This window comes from Diuraphis noxia, unplaced genomic scaffold (genome assembly GCF_037042655.1).
Source record: "Diuraphis noxia isolate RWA-SAM2 unplaced genomic scaffold, SU_Dnox_SAM2 contig0001, whole genome shotgun sequence".
In the NCBI taxonomy this organism is placed as follows: domain Eukaryota; kingdom Metazoa; phylum Arthropoda; class Insecta; order Hemiptera; family Aphididae; genus Diuraphis; species Diuraphis noxia.
The window spans coordinates 1,201,184-1,218,468 of record NW_028301711.1 but is presented as its reverse complement, the minus strand read 5'-3'; the positions used below and the strand labels follow the sequence as shown (position 1 = coordinate 1,218,468).

General features: G+C 41.1%; 1 protein-coding gene across 1 annotated transcript in view; it reads left to right on the top strand.

The window, feature by feature from the left end:
- LOC149059157 (uncharacterized) overlaps window positions 1-17,285 on the top strand; it is a 244,073-nt gene that overhangs the window by 32,560 nt on the left and 194,228 nt on the right. The window lies entirely within an intron of this gene.

Here is a 17,285-nt window from a genome sequence, read left to right as displayed (position 1 = left end):
ATAATATAATAATATTTAATTTATAAACTAAAATTCCCTTAATTACAAAAAAAAAAAAGTATCAACATTTCTAGTTTCTACTAAGTATCATGGGCAAATGGAATAAGAACAAATTTATCACCATTTAAAGGTAATCTAACTAATTTATTTACAACATCTTCTAATGACCATGATTGTAAACTACCCAATTGGTGCACCTCGTGAATATCCAACAATTGTGATGAACATGGTGTGGTAAGAAAATCTTGTATCTTTTCATAGCATCGTCCTATAACTAATATTTTATTATTATCTGTTTTTGATGTTGCAATATTTTCTAGAAGTACTAAAGAACCATTTTTAATTTTCACACAATTATCAGAATTGTTAATCTTTATTGTAAACTTGTTGGTTTTCCATCCAGTATATTGTGGTAAACAGGAATTTGTGGTAAAAGATCTTTCCTTTAATTTACAATAAGCATTTATCGGACCATTTGATTGTGATGATTTATTTTTAAAATGTATATGATTAATACGGTTTTCAGCAAAACGGTTAGCCAATTGCTGCAAAGGTTTCATACCAGACCTAATTTTTTTTTTTAATGGTTGCATAAAACTCGCGAAAGGAAAAGCGGAAAAATTGTTCAATGATCCATATTTTTTTACATCTCCAACTAAGTGGAGAACCGAATGAACATTATGGGACATATACATTTCACCATATAAACAAGCGAATGTGCTAACAAAATGTTTAAGCAACTTTTCAGCATAAATTACATAAGTTTCGTTTATATTGGAAGCTAATAATATTCTTATAGCAAAAGATAATTCTAAAAAATGTTCATATACTTCTTTACTAAGAATTTCGCGAAAAATCACTATTCCTGTGTATAAAAGACATTCCCTTAACTCTGTGGCTTTCCATCTGTTTGCATCACGCAAAGGATGTCTACGACTATTTGAATTTGGTTTCCTTTGGAATTCTTGTGGTATATATGAACTCAATGAAGTTAATTTTTCATCCAACACTGAAATTAAATTTGATGGTAGTGACTGATGATGTTTGTGAATTCCAGTCCAAAACAATAATAATTTTTTCATCAACCCAATACATACAGAATGCATGTAGTCAAATGGAGTGGATAGAACTACATCAAAACTTGGAATTTCTGATAGTATGGTTACACCAGTATGAAAAAGTTGGTCAGAATATGTTATAAAGTCATCATGAGTTCTTAAAGTAGATTCTAATTCAGGAAAAAAAACTCTGTTATTTATCCAGTGACATACATTTAAACATCTAAGGCATGAATGTTTGCCATTGTGGCCTTTTATGTTGAGTACAAATGATTTTGCAGGCGCATCACAGATAAGTCCTTTCAAAATAATTTTCACACACTTTCCATTATAAACAAAACCATTCACAGACAGATCTTTTAATTCATTGACAAAATCTGTAAGGAATTCATTTGAATCTAAAGGCTTTGTCTTTCCACAGTAAGCACCAATAATAAACACTTGTGGCCGTTTATATCCAATATTACTAAAATAACCTAAAATTGGCCATAATTGATTTACAGGATTATTTGTAATAGGCAATCCATCGATTCCAACCATCAAATATAATAAAGAAGGCAGATTATCATAAGTCCTTATTAAATCCTCCAATTCATTTTTGATATTAAAATGATGGTAAATACCACCTTTAATATGTTTGATGGAAACTATAGTGGGCGTATTTAATAATGTCCGTGCAGTTTTAGGTAATCCTTGAAATTCAGGAAAAATAGAAACACTCTGTAATAAATCGTTTAAAGTACTATGTTGAACGTTACATCGTAAAGCCCACTGTGCTAATACTAATCTAAGGCTTGGAATATCCTTAACAGGATCAATAGATGAACTTAAAGATTCACCACTACTATCAGTATTCTGTGAATAATCTTCAAAAATATTGTTAGTCTCAAAATCATCAGAGAAGAGTAGGTTTTCTCTGTTGATGTTTTCCGGTAAAGAACTATTATTAGTATTATTGCATTGATGTTCTTCTATTAATGGCGGAGTCTGAGTCTGAATAGTCACATTATCTTCATCTTCACTCGAGGACATCAACAAAGCTACTGCTTGAGTTGCTGCTCGTTTACGCTGTAGATAACGGCAGGACTTGCTTTGTTTCTTCAAGTATGACATTTTATAGTTACAACTTGATAGTTTTAATACTATTTAAAACAATGAACGATACAAAAATGTACATTAGTAATTTTATATTATAATTTGTACAATTTATATTTGATACATTTAGCCATTTAAGTACCTTATATACCTAAATATTTAACATAGGTAATATACATAAGCAGTTGTGTAGCAGTTGCAGTATATGTTTAGGTTACTTAACTGATATAATTCAATTTACCTAATCTTACTTAATAATATAGGTACTTAATATTTTAAAACAATATATCAAACAATTTGAATTGCAATAATTATAATAATATAATTTAATGAATATAATATACTATACCTCTAATAAAACTCAACATAACATAATAATCATATAATAACTATATACACACAATTTAACTATATGTCATACATTTATGGTTATTAATTTCTATTCTCATACTATTTGATAAATATACAATCTGTTATAGGTACTTATTATATAAATTATAAAGTGACACCACAAATTTATATTTGGAGCAATAAAATATAAGCACATAATGGGTGAAATATATTATTATAATATCTTAATAAGATATATATATTTTACCTATTTAGTATTCTATTATAAATATAAATATAAGGAACTTACATGATAGGTACTATAGCCAGAAAACTCGTACGTGATCTTGATTATTTTGATGGTATAGACTGTAATAATATAATTTAGATTAATTAATCTTTATACTTCATCAATGAGTATTAATTGTGAAAACATATGTGTATAGCACTCACTATATATCGACGATCGAGAGCTAGGTACGCCGTGATGATTATCTTATAGTGAGTATTATCTTTTTTTTTTTTTTTTTTTTTTTTCCGTTTGAACCGCGAGACAGGGGGGGAAGTAGGTTTCCCCATTGCTGCCCCGCTGCCCGCATCGTTTATTGAAAATAAACAATACACAAATAACAACTATACAGTTACTACACATAGATAATACATGAAACTGGGGGCCTCTAACCACCCTGTGTGTTGGCCTTCAGCCTACAATAAACAAATCTTAACTAATTAGTGGTTAAATGTTGCCTCTCCCTCTCCAATTCTTCTTTGCATGACATGATTTCTTCCACCATACGCATGAAAAGGTCTCTAAGTCTCCGCGCGGTTGTGACTATTATCCTTCTGCGACAGGGGTCCGAGGGCAGCTCCGCTGGTTCCGGTCCACACAGAATATCAGCAACATCGTTTGAGCGAGCCAGCCGGCCCAATGCCTGCTCCAGTTCCCGTCTCTCGTAGCTCCAGTAGAAACATACAAAAAGGGTGTGTTCCGCATCATCGTGGCCCGAGGGACAGTGAACACAAGATGGGCTGTGCACCCTACCCCTCATCCACAAGTAATGCTGAAAACAGCCGTGGCCCGTCAAGATCTGTGCCATATGAAAACTTACCTGCGTCAGGCCATAATGCCACCATCTGGACACATCGGGGATGAGACGTCTTGTCCACGATGCTTTGGTTGTCGACTCCCATAGGACCTGCCAGCTGCGAAGGATCCCCTCAACTTCCTCGCCTTTCGAAATGATCGTGCCCGACTTTCTGGCATCTGCTCTTTCCTTCCTGGATACTGCCACCAGTTGAGCAGGGGGCATCCTAGCCAGCACCAAGGAGGCCATATCAGACACAGTGCGGAAGCATCTGGCTACTCTCAGGGCGGCGCACCTCTGCGTTTGTTGGAGCAGGTTCGAACACTTTTTGATGTTGATCACTCGATCCGACCAAATTGCCGCGCCGTACAACAATCGGCTGTGTATGACACTAGACAACAGGCTGCGTTTTGATTGTGATGGGCCACCAATGTTTGGCATGAGCCTCCCTAAGGCAGTAGCTGCCTTTCTAGCACCTATAGCCACAGTACTAATGTGCTCGACAAAAGATAACCTGGTATCCAGCTGGACCCCCAGGTACCTTATTGAACGTTTAACCGGTATTTGACACCCTTTGATGGTCAGATTGGGTTCTCTGAAAAGATGCTTCCTCGTGAGTACAACACATTCAGATTTATCAGGAGACAGTTGTAGGCCATTCAACATCATCCATTCACTAATGACATGGAGTGTTGGGTTTACCAACTCTTCTATTAAGTCAGCGTTGTGGGCCACTGCGACCACAGCCAAATCATCAGCAAAGGCTACCATGGTAATGCCCTCGCTTACCGGTAGTCGCAAAACGCCGTCATAAAAAAGGTTCCATAGGGTTGGCCCTAGGACCGAACCCTGTGGAACCCCACAAGTGACTGGTAAGCTCAGATCCTCAGTGACGAACACTTCCCTGGCTTCCATGTACGACCTCAATGTCCTTATCAAATAAACCGGAACCGCCGATCTCCGGAGCGCAGCATCGATGAGTCTCCAAGGCGCGGAGTTGAAGGCATTCTTCACATCGAGCGAGACAAGGACGCATAGATGCCTGTTTTGTACCGGTCCCCGGTTCGCTTCATGGGCAATTTTAATTACTTCTTCTAATGCATCTGTTGTAGACTTTGACCTTCTAAACCCATACTGCTTATCACTAATGGCACCAACCCTACGGATGTGAGCTTCGATTCTGCTAAGCATGACTCTTTCAAACACTTTTCCTAGCCCATCCAGCAAACTAATGGGCCGGTAGCTTGACGGCAGGTCTCGCTGTTTGCCCTGACCCTTATGCAAAAGGACAAGTTTTGCACGCTTCCAACTAGATGGGAAGCAACCGTTGGTGATGCACACATTATAGCATTCGCTAAATACGTCCGGAAATCTTTTAAAAGCCAACTTGATCATTTCATTTGGCACCGAATCAGGCCCTGGTGCCTTACCAGTTGGGAGCCTAGCAACTGCGTGGCCGATTTCCTCTGTTGTAATAATGGGCACCAACGACACATCGTCCGTAGTATCGTCAAGGACAGCCAATTCCTCTAACAACAGGGGAATACTGTTCCAGTCTACAGGCGGAGGCGACGGGAACAACCCTCGAGCCACACTAGCGGCCAAATCCTGATCCATAGTTGGAGCACGTCGTCCAAGTCTCTTGGTTACGAGCCTATACGGCACGCCCCAAGGGTCGTTCTCCACCGAGAGGCACAGTTCTCTCCAGCACTTTTCTTGTGCTCTCTTTATCGCCAGTTTAAGGTCCGCTCTGGCTCTCCTATATGCTGCAAGTTCCGCCTCACGCAGGACTGTAGTTGTTCTGCGCCCAGCGCGCTGGTAGCTTCTTCGGGCAGCGATCGCGGTCTTACGCAACTCAGCTATATCAGAACTCCACCAGTATACTGACTTCTTGCCTGCCATGATCGTCCGGCGTGGCATCGCGACGTCACATGCTTCCGATAGGAGCCTGTTTAACTGATCGGCATGGTCCTCAGCAGTAGCATCCACGGGTAGCTGGGTTGGGGCACCCACCAGATCCCAATAGAGATTTACCAAATCTACATTTAACCTCTTGACTGACCAACCAACCGCTGGACATCTTACAGCGCTTCGGGGACGACCAACTCCCGAACTCGAGACTGTATAGGAGAGATACATATGGTCACTGGCAGAGTATTTATCCTCCAGGACCATCCAATCAGTAACCAATGGTTGATTGCTCGGTATCTGTCTCGCCAGTGTTACATCAATCACCGATGCCGCATTAACCCTTCGATATGTTGGAATAGAGCCCGTGTTACAGACTATTAGTCCTAATGTAGCTGCAAGATCACACAGTAAGGCTCCTCTCACGTCGTTGGTTGTCGAGCCCCAACCAGACGAATGAGCGTTAAAATCACCAGCCACAATGAGGTTCGATGATCGACTCGGGTGGTTACAGATAGATGCCTCAAGGCCGCCGAGAAAAGCGTCGTATTCATCAACAGAACAGTTTGGACTACAGTAGCAACTGTAGAACAAAGTATTATTGACCTTGACCCAAGAGAACCCCAGACCAGCACCGTGGTCATTGATAACCAGGTGTGGGCTACCTGTGACAAAGACAGCACACTTGCCATCGGTGCTTCCGAACCACCGTTCTGCGTCTCCCATCGGCCGATGGTAATCGCTTATCAAAGCAATGGTGGCATTGAGTTCCGCCATCGTTTGCAACAGCATCTGTTGCGCCGACCAGCAGTGATTTAAATTAATCTGAATTATATTCGTTCCATCCGACGGAACAACTCGAGCGGGGTTTCGGTAAGACGAGCCCATCACGATAGCTTGATTTCAGACACAAGTTTAGCAAAATCGCTAATAGCCTGGACCGATGCACTACAACTAGTCGCCTTATGACCTGCCTCCCCACAACGCCTACAGCACTGTGACCTATCTGGACCGTCACACGCCCTAGACATATGGCCAAACGCCAGGCAGTGGAAGCAGCGCACCTTTTGCTCGCCTAGTCTAACTCTACAGCTGACCATACCAACCCTCAGTCTCCCCGAGTTGAGCAACCCGTTAGCTGCCGATGTAGGTATCGACACTAGAGCCACTTGGGTACCGCCGTATCGCTTCCTCAAGCTTACCACCTTAGTGTCAGCACTCCCAACGCCAACAGAGGTACTCAAAGCTTCCGCGATCTCATCCCGAGTGGTCCATTGATCCACATCTCTGATCTCCACTAGAGTCCTCTGCTGTAGCGTAGTCACCGCTATATCCTCGCCGGCCGACCTGGACACTTCTGTGCGAATCGCCTCTATTTGATTCGAATCACCACGTACTTCGATGATTAGGCCACCAGACCTGGCCTGTCTCATGCCAACCACACTACTACCAATTATGTCCGAGTTCACACCCGTACGTATTCTCCTGGCCAGCTCTGGAAAATCCCCTGTACCAGGGCTAACGAGAATCGCAGCTGGGCGTGTTTTGACTCGCGGGCGGACAGTGCCGCTCTTCACAGCCTCCGCAGCATCGTGTGCTTCACCAGCAGGTGTCTGCGGCTTCGCCTTCTTGGTTTTTCTTCTGACCACATCTGCTATGTACTGACGTCCCGCTGAGACATCTAAACACGCATATACACATAGATATGTATAAGTGACCCTGGGGCGTATGATTTCGCCAACCAATTATATTGTGTAGGACCTCAATAGTTATATCGAAGGCCAAACTTCTAGCCTTTCCAAAATATTACCATAATTGGAATTAAATATACGAAATATTAAATATGAAATCGTAGTCTTGGCAGGCGTATTTAGAGATATGATTATTGTCGTCGGGTTATGGAGATTACGTGTCGCGAATAACCAGGATGTGGCCGACCGGTCGCATGGGCGTGGGAAGCTACGATATTAAAATAATACACGCGTACGCTTTTGCACGACTCGGCCATGGACACATACGTATCTTATCGATAGGAGAGGAAATGCAGAGAGTAGGACTATCTGGACTATATAGGAGAGCCCCGATTAGACCCAATTCAGACGTGAGCCACCAGAGTCAGAACAAGCACCTTCACGCCAGACACCAGTCCAATTTAATTATTCGGACTTAGAATATTTTACAACCAAATCATTTTGTGCAGTAAAAGTGTTTCATTTACATAGTAATCAAATAAATATCTAATAAATTAATCACAAATTAAGTTGTTATACTTATTACACCCAATCCATCTACCTCAACACCAGTCGTTTGTCCTCCTGTATGCTGGGACGCTACACATCAGTCCAAGAGGGTTCCAACGGTGTCTCGTCTTCAGCGGCAGGTGGCAGCTGCTGCATTTTAAATGCGGTTGGTGGATCAATACCCCACCAGCACGGGGACTGCGTTCCTGCTTCAACGCTGGACTTCGTCGCACCTGCAACAGGAATCCTGTTCTTTTCCTCCTCCTTATTTCTAATGTTTTTCGCCAGATTATTGAAGGTTCTCGTGACCTCTTCCCTATTCTCTCTGTGTGTTTTTACGATGCCCTGCAAATCGTGAATTGCCCTTTTCGCATTCTCACATCTTAATTTTTCCACCAAAGCGTCCAGCTCAGAGGATTTAGCGATCAGCAGCCTCATGCTATCATCTTGAGCCTTAAGCCGCCTACTCAGGGACCTCAACAAAGATTGCGCCGTATCCTGTTCTTCAGCCGCCGCTGCATTCGTCGCATCCAAACCTTTTACTTGATCACCAGGACCAGCCTTGGGGTCCATGGCAAGGGGGAGATCCGAAGATCCTTGCCCACTTTGCTGCTACCACTTCACCCGAGCACAAGAGGTCACGATGACGCCACCAAATCCGAAGGTATCGGCAACGTCAAGACAACCCGCTTGTTTGGCCTATATCTCGGCTCCTGGGGTGGCTAAGGGGTTGGGGTTTTCTGTATGATATACAGACTGACCGTGGCAGGTCAGGGGGTTTTGGGAGGGCAAAATTTTTTTCCCGAAGTCCTCAGATCAAATCCGGCCGAGTTATCGTCAAAAAACCGTTTTGGGGGGGGGGGGTGGTGGGGGGCTTATGTTCCCGATGGTAGAAACACATGCGTTTCTCCCCGACAGAGTACTAGCCGTTTACCCCAACACTCTCCTGCCGTTATTTACTGACTTATGGCCAAAAACTTGTACCTCCACGGTGGAGGTATTTTCAAATTTCCCGCCGGATAACGAGTACCGCCGCACAAGTTAACAGACAGTTGGTCACACGTCGCCTGTAGTTCCACGATATCTATTCCCACCGACAGTTGCTCCACTGCGCAGAATCAGCTGTTTGCACGGGAAGTCCGTTTTCGCCCCGGCGGCTTTGGGCGGCCGTGCTATTAGATAGGGGAAGACAAAAAACTTAGATTACTCACCCGCTGTTCGTCGGACTCTATCGGTCGAGGTGTCCCTGGAAAGGTCTGCTCAAGCCGCGTTGACTGGGCCACCGCGCGCGTTCGTAACACTAGTGTATCAGCCGAAATATCACCGGCGGCGCCGAAGCTTAGATAGCGAGTCCCCTCAGCACCTAGGGGTTCAGGGGGGGCGCGCGATGCACCGAACCCTTCGGGAGGGTGCAGTGGGTCTTAATCGGGCCGACTCGAAACCGACACCGGCCCGAACGCGCACTTTTTACGTAAAAACTTGGTGCTGCGTAACACAGTAGCAAAATTGAGTTATACACGAATAATCGCGATTTCTCCGCGGAAACTGGACCGACTTCTGCGCGGATTGGATTAGTCGACGCGGGACGAAGTAGCGCGACGAATGAGACACACTGCACAAAAAACTGTATGGTATTTCCGGAGAAAATCTGAAAAAGCCCGGGAGCGACGTAGAGGGACGTCCGTACACCACGACAGCCACCGCTGAACTATAGTGACTAACTATAGTGAGTATTATCTAACCTAAACTAACCTAACCTAACCTTTTTTTTTTTTTTTTTTTTTTTTTTTCAGGGCGTAAATCGCAGACTGGGAGGGAAGTAGGTTTCCCCATTGCGGCCTCCCAGCCCACATCTTTTATTAAACAAAAGCGTGTTCTACAATAAAATAACTTATACAATCGCAACTAATAACAACAGTTGGGGGCATCTAACCACCCTTAATTTGGCCGGTTGGCCCACAACAAACGCTACTTAACCTAACCTAACCTAACCTAACCTTTTTTTTTTTTTTTTTTTTTTTTTCCACCGATTGACAGGGGCGGACTGTTTGCTTTCGCGTCACACTACTTACCCCTGTCAACCATCGTTTATTTACAAACTTACATCACAGGTCGGGAGGTGGTGGGCCAATCCCCCACTCACTGTCCCTTACAAATAAGTATACATGGTAACAGGGCTCTACCCCTGTAATTTTTGCTCTTCGAGCCACATTGTAGTTTGCCTTAACTAACTTAATCTGCAACAGCTGCCGTCTGTATTTTCCTCTCATCAGCTTCTTTCCTCTTCATGATTGTTGTGATGTACTTCACGATCGTATCCCACTTCGATTTGGACTGCAGCATGAAATCTACCATTCGCTCTGGTGTAGCATCCATCCCCAACTCCACTTCCAGATTACGCCTTTCTTGCCACCACCTGTCGCAGCCGATGAACGTGTGTTCAGCATCATCATGTGGGTCGCCACAGTACATGCATTCGGCATCGTTCCTCTTCTTCCAGCGCAGCAGGTACTCATTGAAACATCCATGTCCTGACAAGAATTGTGTGACATAGAAGTTAACTTGTCCCCACTTTCTGTTCTTCCACCTATCAATCCGAGGTATTAGCCTGTATGTCCAACGACCTGAATTGCTCTGGTCCCATTCGCACTGCCAATTAGTCATCGCTCTACCCTCGCTTCTTTTTTCACTTTTTTCACGTCATTCACGTCTTTCTTTGCCTGATCGATTTCTGCTCTTTCTGCAGCAAGTAAGTGTATCGGTAAAATACCAGATATCACCATTATGGCTACGTTAGACACAGTGCAGTAAGCACTCGCGACCCTCAATGCCATATTCCTCTGCGGAGAAGCGATTTTCTTTTTGTTTACCTCGTGCTTTAGTGCATAGCTCCAGATCGGTGCAGCGTACAGCAATTGTGAATGTACAACCGTCATCAGTAGTTTTCTCTTCTCAGCAATGGGTCCTCCAACATTCGGCATAAGCCGACAAAGTCTTGTAGCTGTTCCCATGCTCTTTTCGCTGACTGTCTGTATATGTTTTCTGAACCCTAGTACGGAGTTAAGCTGTACTCCAAGGTATCGTATGTCCTTCGCAAGTGTTATTTCGTCTTCGCCAATTTGGAATGAAGGCTTTTCGTATCCTCGCTTGGTTGTGAGCATTATTGCCACGGACTTACTGCTCGACAAGGACAAGCCTTGTTTTTTCATCCACGTAGATACAATCTGTAGCGAGTCATTCATGGCTTCCTCCAGTAGCCGAGTGGTATACCCTGTGGCCACCACTGCCGCGTCGTCTGCAAAACACACTATATTAACACCATCTGGGAGTTCTAGCCGCATCAACTCGTCGTAAAAAATATTCCATAGAATCGGTCCGATGACCGATCCCTGTGGCACTCCGGTAGTCACTAGGCGCTGTCCACCATCGCTTATGATTCTCCGCCCGTTGAAGTAAGATCTTATCACGTTTATGAGATACGCTGGTACCCTTTTTTTAATTAGAGCAGCATCGATCCTTTCCCATGGTGCGGAGTTAAAGGCGTTAGCCACATCAAGCGAAGCTAGCGCACACAGCTTGCGATTGTAAAGTTGGCCGCTTCCCACTTTGTTCACTATGTTCATCACTGCCTCAATCGCCTGATTAGTAGATCTACCTCTCATAAATCCGAACTGGTGCTCAGAGATGCCATCAGGTTGTCCTAGCAGGTGCCGTGTTATCCTCATTTTTAATAGCCTCTCGAACAGTTTGCCGACCGAGTTTATTAGGCATAATGGCCTATATGACGACGGTTGGTCCAGAGGTTTATCACCTTTGCGAAGAAGAACCAGCGTTGCTACCTTCCAGCTGTCCAAGAATACTCCCTTCTTCAAGCAATCGTTGAAAGTCGGTAGCAACAAGTCTGGACGTACCTGCACTATGACCCGTAGCACCTCGTCTGATACGCCGTCTGGTCCCGGTGCCTTCCCTCTAGGCAGACTGCGCCCTGCCTCCGCAAGTTCTGCTGTTGTAAGCATTTCGGATTCCTGAAGTTGGAACGATAATGCTGGATATACTGGTGGTTTGCTGCAAGGGAATAGGTGGTTGACGATAGTATCCAGTCTACCAGGGAGTTTAAGGCCTGGGATCTGGCGCCTACCAATTAGTTTCTTGGTTATCAGTTTGAAGGGCAAGCCCCAAGGATCAGTGTCAACTTGCTTGCACAGATCGGCCCAACATTTTTCTTGGCTTCTCCTGATTTCTAGTCTCAGTGCTTTTGATGCGTCTTTTGCAAGCTGGTGTTCCTCACTGCAGTCGTCTTGTCCTTTACGTTTTCGGGCCTTTTGGTATTTTCTTCTGGCTTGGAAGCTTGCCTTACGTAAGTTGGCGATCCTCTCCGTCCACCAATGTACCGGTTTCTTGTGACCTTTGAACGATCTTCTGGGCATACAGCTGTCACATGCTTTTTCTAGGAAGTTTACGAGACCTGCGTCGTCGAACGTTATCTGGCATACTGGATTGACAGCTTTTAGGAACGTTGTGAGTTTATCTTTGTCTAGACGCCTCCATGAACACCCTTTCGTGTTTGTGCTGGTCGAATTCACATCACCTCCCATCCTAAAGAATATTGGATGATGGTCACTTGCCATGTCGAGCTCAAGGACTTGCCATGAGTTTATCATCCTCGATGCGCTTACCGAGGCAAAGGTGACATCGATATGTGAAGAGTAACCACCACTCTCGTACGTGGGAGCCTTCCCTTGGTTTATGACGATCAGTCCAAGGGAGCAAATTCCATTAATGCTTCCCCTTTGGAACACGTTGTGGGGGAGCCCCAGCCCGGAGAGTGGGCGTTAAAATCCCCCGCGACGAACCTAACCTAACCTTTTTTTTTTTTTTTTTTTTATTTTTTTTTTTTTTAACATATGGAATCGAACACTAGGGGTGGCACCGACGTGAGTCATTTCACCCCCTGGTGTTCATCGTTTATTGAAAACATAATAACACATTTACTGAAATACAATGAAACAATAAAAGTAATCGTACCATCTAGGCACGTACAAACAAAATTATGTATACATTAAAATAGAGGGCCTCTAACCCTCCCTTTTGGCCTTCGGCCCACAGCAGCAGTTTAAACTTAACTAATTATATTAGTCTTCAGCATTTATGGTTTGTCGACGCCTTTCCTCTGCTTCCTTTTTTGACAGCACTTCGGTTATAAATTGGCTGACAGCAGACCAGTTGTCCTTGGATTTCAACATAAGGGCGACCATAGTACGTGGACATAGCGTAGCAATTCCGAGGGAGATGCACAGCTGATGTCTTTGGACGTACCAGGCGTCACACTCGAAGGTGGTGTGTTGCGCGTCATCTACTTCAGCTCCACAATACCAACATTCCGAGGATTCGAGCTTCCCAAAGCGGTGGAGGTATTGAGCGAAACATCCGTGACCGGAGAGCGCCTGGGTGAGGTGAAAATTTGTTTCACTAAAACTCCTTAATACCCATGGCCTGATGTCAGGGATCAGATTGAAGGTCCATCTACCTTTGGAAGAAGAGATCCAACGGGACTGCCATTCCGAGAGCAGCGTGGCTCGACAGTCTGCTTTCCGAGTACCTGAATTCCTAGCTAGTGTCTGACGTTCCGAGCCGAGTAAGTCTATTGGTGGGATGCCAGCAATTACAAGTGCCGCATCCGTTGAGACTGTGCAATATGCTGACACAACCCTCAGAGTCATCCTCCGTTGGCATTTCGCCAGTTCGGATAGGCCACAGTTTGACATCTTGCCCGACCATATTGGAGAACCATACAACAAGATAGAGTGGGTCACTCCGGCCAGTAGCCTTCGTTTCTTCGGCGTAGCAGCACTGACGTTTGGCAGGATTCTCGCTAGGTTCCTAGCCACTTTCCCAGCCTTGGCAGCGACGTGAGCTGCGTGTGAGGTGAAATTAAGACGTTGGTCAATAATGATCCCGAGGTAATTAATTTGCTTGACGTTCTTTATAGGAACACCGCCTATGGTGATGCGTAGATCGTTGTGTGTCCTGGTCTTGGTGATCACCATTGCTTCTGATTTTTGGATAGCTAGTTCAAGTCCCGTAGCCTCCCGGTAGCCGTCACTTTTTCCAAATATATTTTTCATTTTAGTCTTGACTATCCTGACTATTACTACCGAGTGTCGTACTATAATCATAATATCTTATATTTGATTAATTTTCTATTACGCGCTTTCGATTAGTATTTTTTAGCGTATTTTCCGTATATATTTTTCATACCTAGTAATTGAGTTGTTTAAATCCATTGTACATTTAAAATGAGAGGCCGAAAACCAACGATCTGCCCTGATGAAATTATAAGTATTATACTTAAATTTAAGGACAGAGTAATAACTGAAGTGAATGGAGAAAAAAGTAAGTAATAATATCATTATAAATACACACACACATAATTAAGGCAAGTTTATGTAGTAATATATTTAGTTTTAAGTCAATAATAATAATTTATATAAATTAATAAGTAATGTATAAAACTCGTAGTATAACTTAAAATTGCCTATAATTTAAGTAATTGTTTAAAGATCCTTTTAGATTCTGAACGAAGTGATGAATGTATTGATTTTACAATGATGTGTGTTTTTTTTTTGTTTTTTTTGTTTTTTTTTTTTTTTGTGTCTGTGTACAGCATAACTAGTCGAAATAATGCTTCGATTTCAAACTTTGGGGGTGGTTTCCGATGTAAAATTGAAGATCCTTGGTGCATTATAGAGGTCAAAAGTAAACATTTTCCAACAGTTTTCAAAAAAATCGAGAAAAACAAAAAAAAAAATGACAGAAAAACGGGAATTTTTACGCAAAATCAGTTTTCGACCAAATCGATTTTTTTATATGGTTGTAATTCAAAAAATAATCACTTTAAATACTTGAAATTTTCACCAAATGTTTATGTTAGTGTTCTCTATATACAGTTTAATTTTCAAAAATTTTTGACTTTTTTTGAGTTATTTATAGACCACTGAAATTTACACTTTTTTTGAGAATTTTTTTTTGAAGTGTCGGTAAAAAAATGTTGGACGACCAAAAAAACTTGAAAATTTAATACAAGGTTCCTTATGAGTTTTTCTTATTGTAGCTAAAAAACATTAAAAATCGTAAGTCACAATTTTTTTTAATAAGCTTTTATAGTTCAAAATTTTACGAAATCTGTCGAAAACGCGAGGGGGGAGTATAGTGATATATAATAATGAAATAACGAAAATGTTGTTGTTAAAATAATTATGCCATTTTACAATCACTAAAATTGAAAACAATAAATTAATTTTACTTATAATATTTTATTATTTAATATATAAATATGTATAAAATTGTATTAAAAATTACAAAATTATATTATTAATAAAATATAATATAATATATTATTATATTTATTAAGTTGATTTATATTTTATTTTATACCAATATAAAATTATTTTGTATAACAATATAAAAATGCCGTCTAAGCTCTAATTTAAGGAGGGGGAACCACTGATTTACAAATATGTACACTTAGGTCTGACTTTTACATAATTTCCTAAAAAAGTCAATTTTTTGAAAAAATCAATTTAATGTTATTTACAATTAATTGTTTATAAAAAAAATTACATTCAAACACATTAATAAAGTTAATATATTACATAATCAATCAATTAATAATTTTTTTATATAATACGTATACTGAAAATAATATAATCATTAATTCACTCATATATTTATATTTATAGATAAAATACTTAAAACCTAGAATGGAATATTTGGAATATAATACAACATTGGCAGTATGTGACACAACAGTAGGAAATGTTTTCAAACAATTATTGGTAGAGTTTCCTACAGTATTGGACAATATAAACTGCACTATATCCACTTGTAATAAAACAACTAAATGTCCAATACCTGTGCCATATATAACACTGAATATTACAAATGGTAATTTAAAGTCGCTTGAGGAAGATATAGGAAACAGATTATTAAGCGAAAATTCCACATGTTGATATAAAAGGGGAAACATGTAAAGGATTAAAAACTATTCATCCAATTGCTTCACCGATCCATCTATTTATTGAACTCCTTAATTGGGAAGGTATGTTATAGTTACAATAAATTGTATATCTATTTATTACTTAGTTAATTATAAATGATTATTTAATTACACTTCAGAAGATGCAGTCGACAAGGATTACAGTGCCGAAGTTGCACAACAGGTCAACGTATGTTTAGACGATGTACCTCCAGTGTTAACAATAAACAACATTAAGTATGAACTGAGGGGTATATGTTCACACAGACACGGGTTGAGTAGATTGAGAAATAGTGATGGACATTATCAATCATACTGCAAGCGGAACCACATACAAAACTGGGAACTTTATGATGACATGAAATCCAAACCAATGCCAGTCAAATCTAATACACGAGTACCTTGCGAATTTTTAATTTACACAATATGATATTTATAAAATATATAAAGGTAGTGGATCATATATTGTACATTAGGTAATAAACTAATAAACGTTTTAAAACTTCATCCTTAAATTTGTTCTTTTCTCAAAATCTAATACCTACAGATAGTTTTTACCATACATCTTACGTATTATGTAGACATACGTAATAATCACGATGTAGAGAATATAAAACTGGTTACTGCTATACTTGTTAATTTTAACCGTCACGGATAAAGATACAATTAAATTCGTATATCAATGTAAATTGTACAATCTAGTGGGAGTTACAATATTAGTTAGTAATATAATATAAAATATTTTTATTATAAAATAATATGTAATTTACTAGCTGGACACAGCAATACGTTTTTGTGATTATGCGAGTAGTATATATTATCAGGTAGGCAATCTATTATCTAGTATATTAACAGGTAGGCCGTTTTTAAGTTCTTGCGATTGCCGGCGAACGAAGATCGTACAAATTTTGAAAACGGTCGTACAAATTCATACAAATTACGTACTAAAACATAGGACTGGAAAAAATTCGAAAACGCTAAATTTTGTCCGCGGGGTGGGGCTGGGGTGACGTCGGTTTTTAAGTTCTTGCGATTGCCGGCGAACGAAGATCGTACAAATTTTGAAAACGGTCGTACAAATTCATAAAAATTACGTACTAAAACATAGGACTGGAAAAAATTCGAAAACGCTAAATTTTGTCCGCGGGTTGGGGCTGGGGTGACGTCGGTTTTTAAGTTCTTGCGATTGCCGGCGAACGAAGATCGTACAAATTTTGAAAACGGTCGAACAAATTCATACAAATTATGTACTAAAACATAGGACTGGAAAAAATTCGAAAACGCTAAAATTTGTCCGCGGGGTGGGGCTGGGGTGACGCCGGTTTTTTAGTATTTGCGATTGCCGGCAAACGACGTTCGTACAAATTTTGAAAACGGTTGTACAAAGACATACAAATTACATACTAAATTATGGTGTAGGTTAGAGTATGAATTATTTAATGTTAACCTTGGGTGGGGCTGAAATCACATCACCCCAGCCCCACCCATTGTTTTTGGTTGATAACGAGAAAACCAAGGCCGCACAAATTTTGAA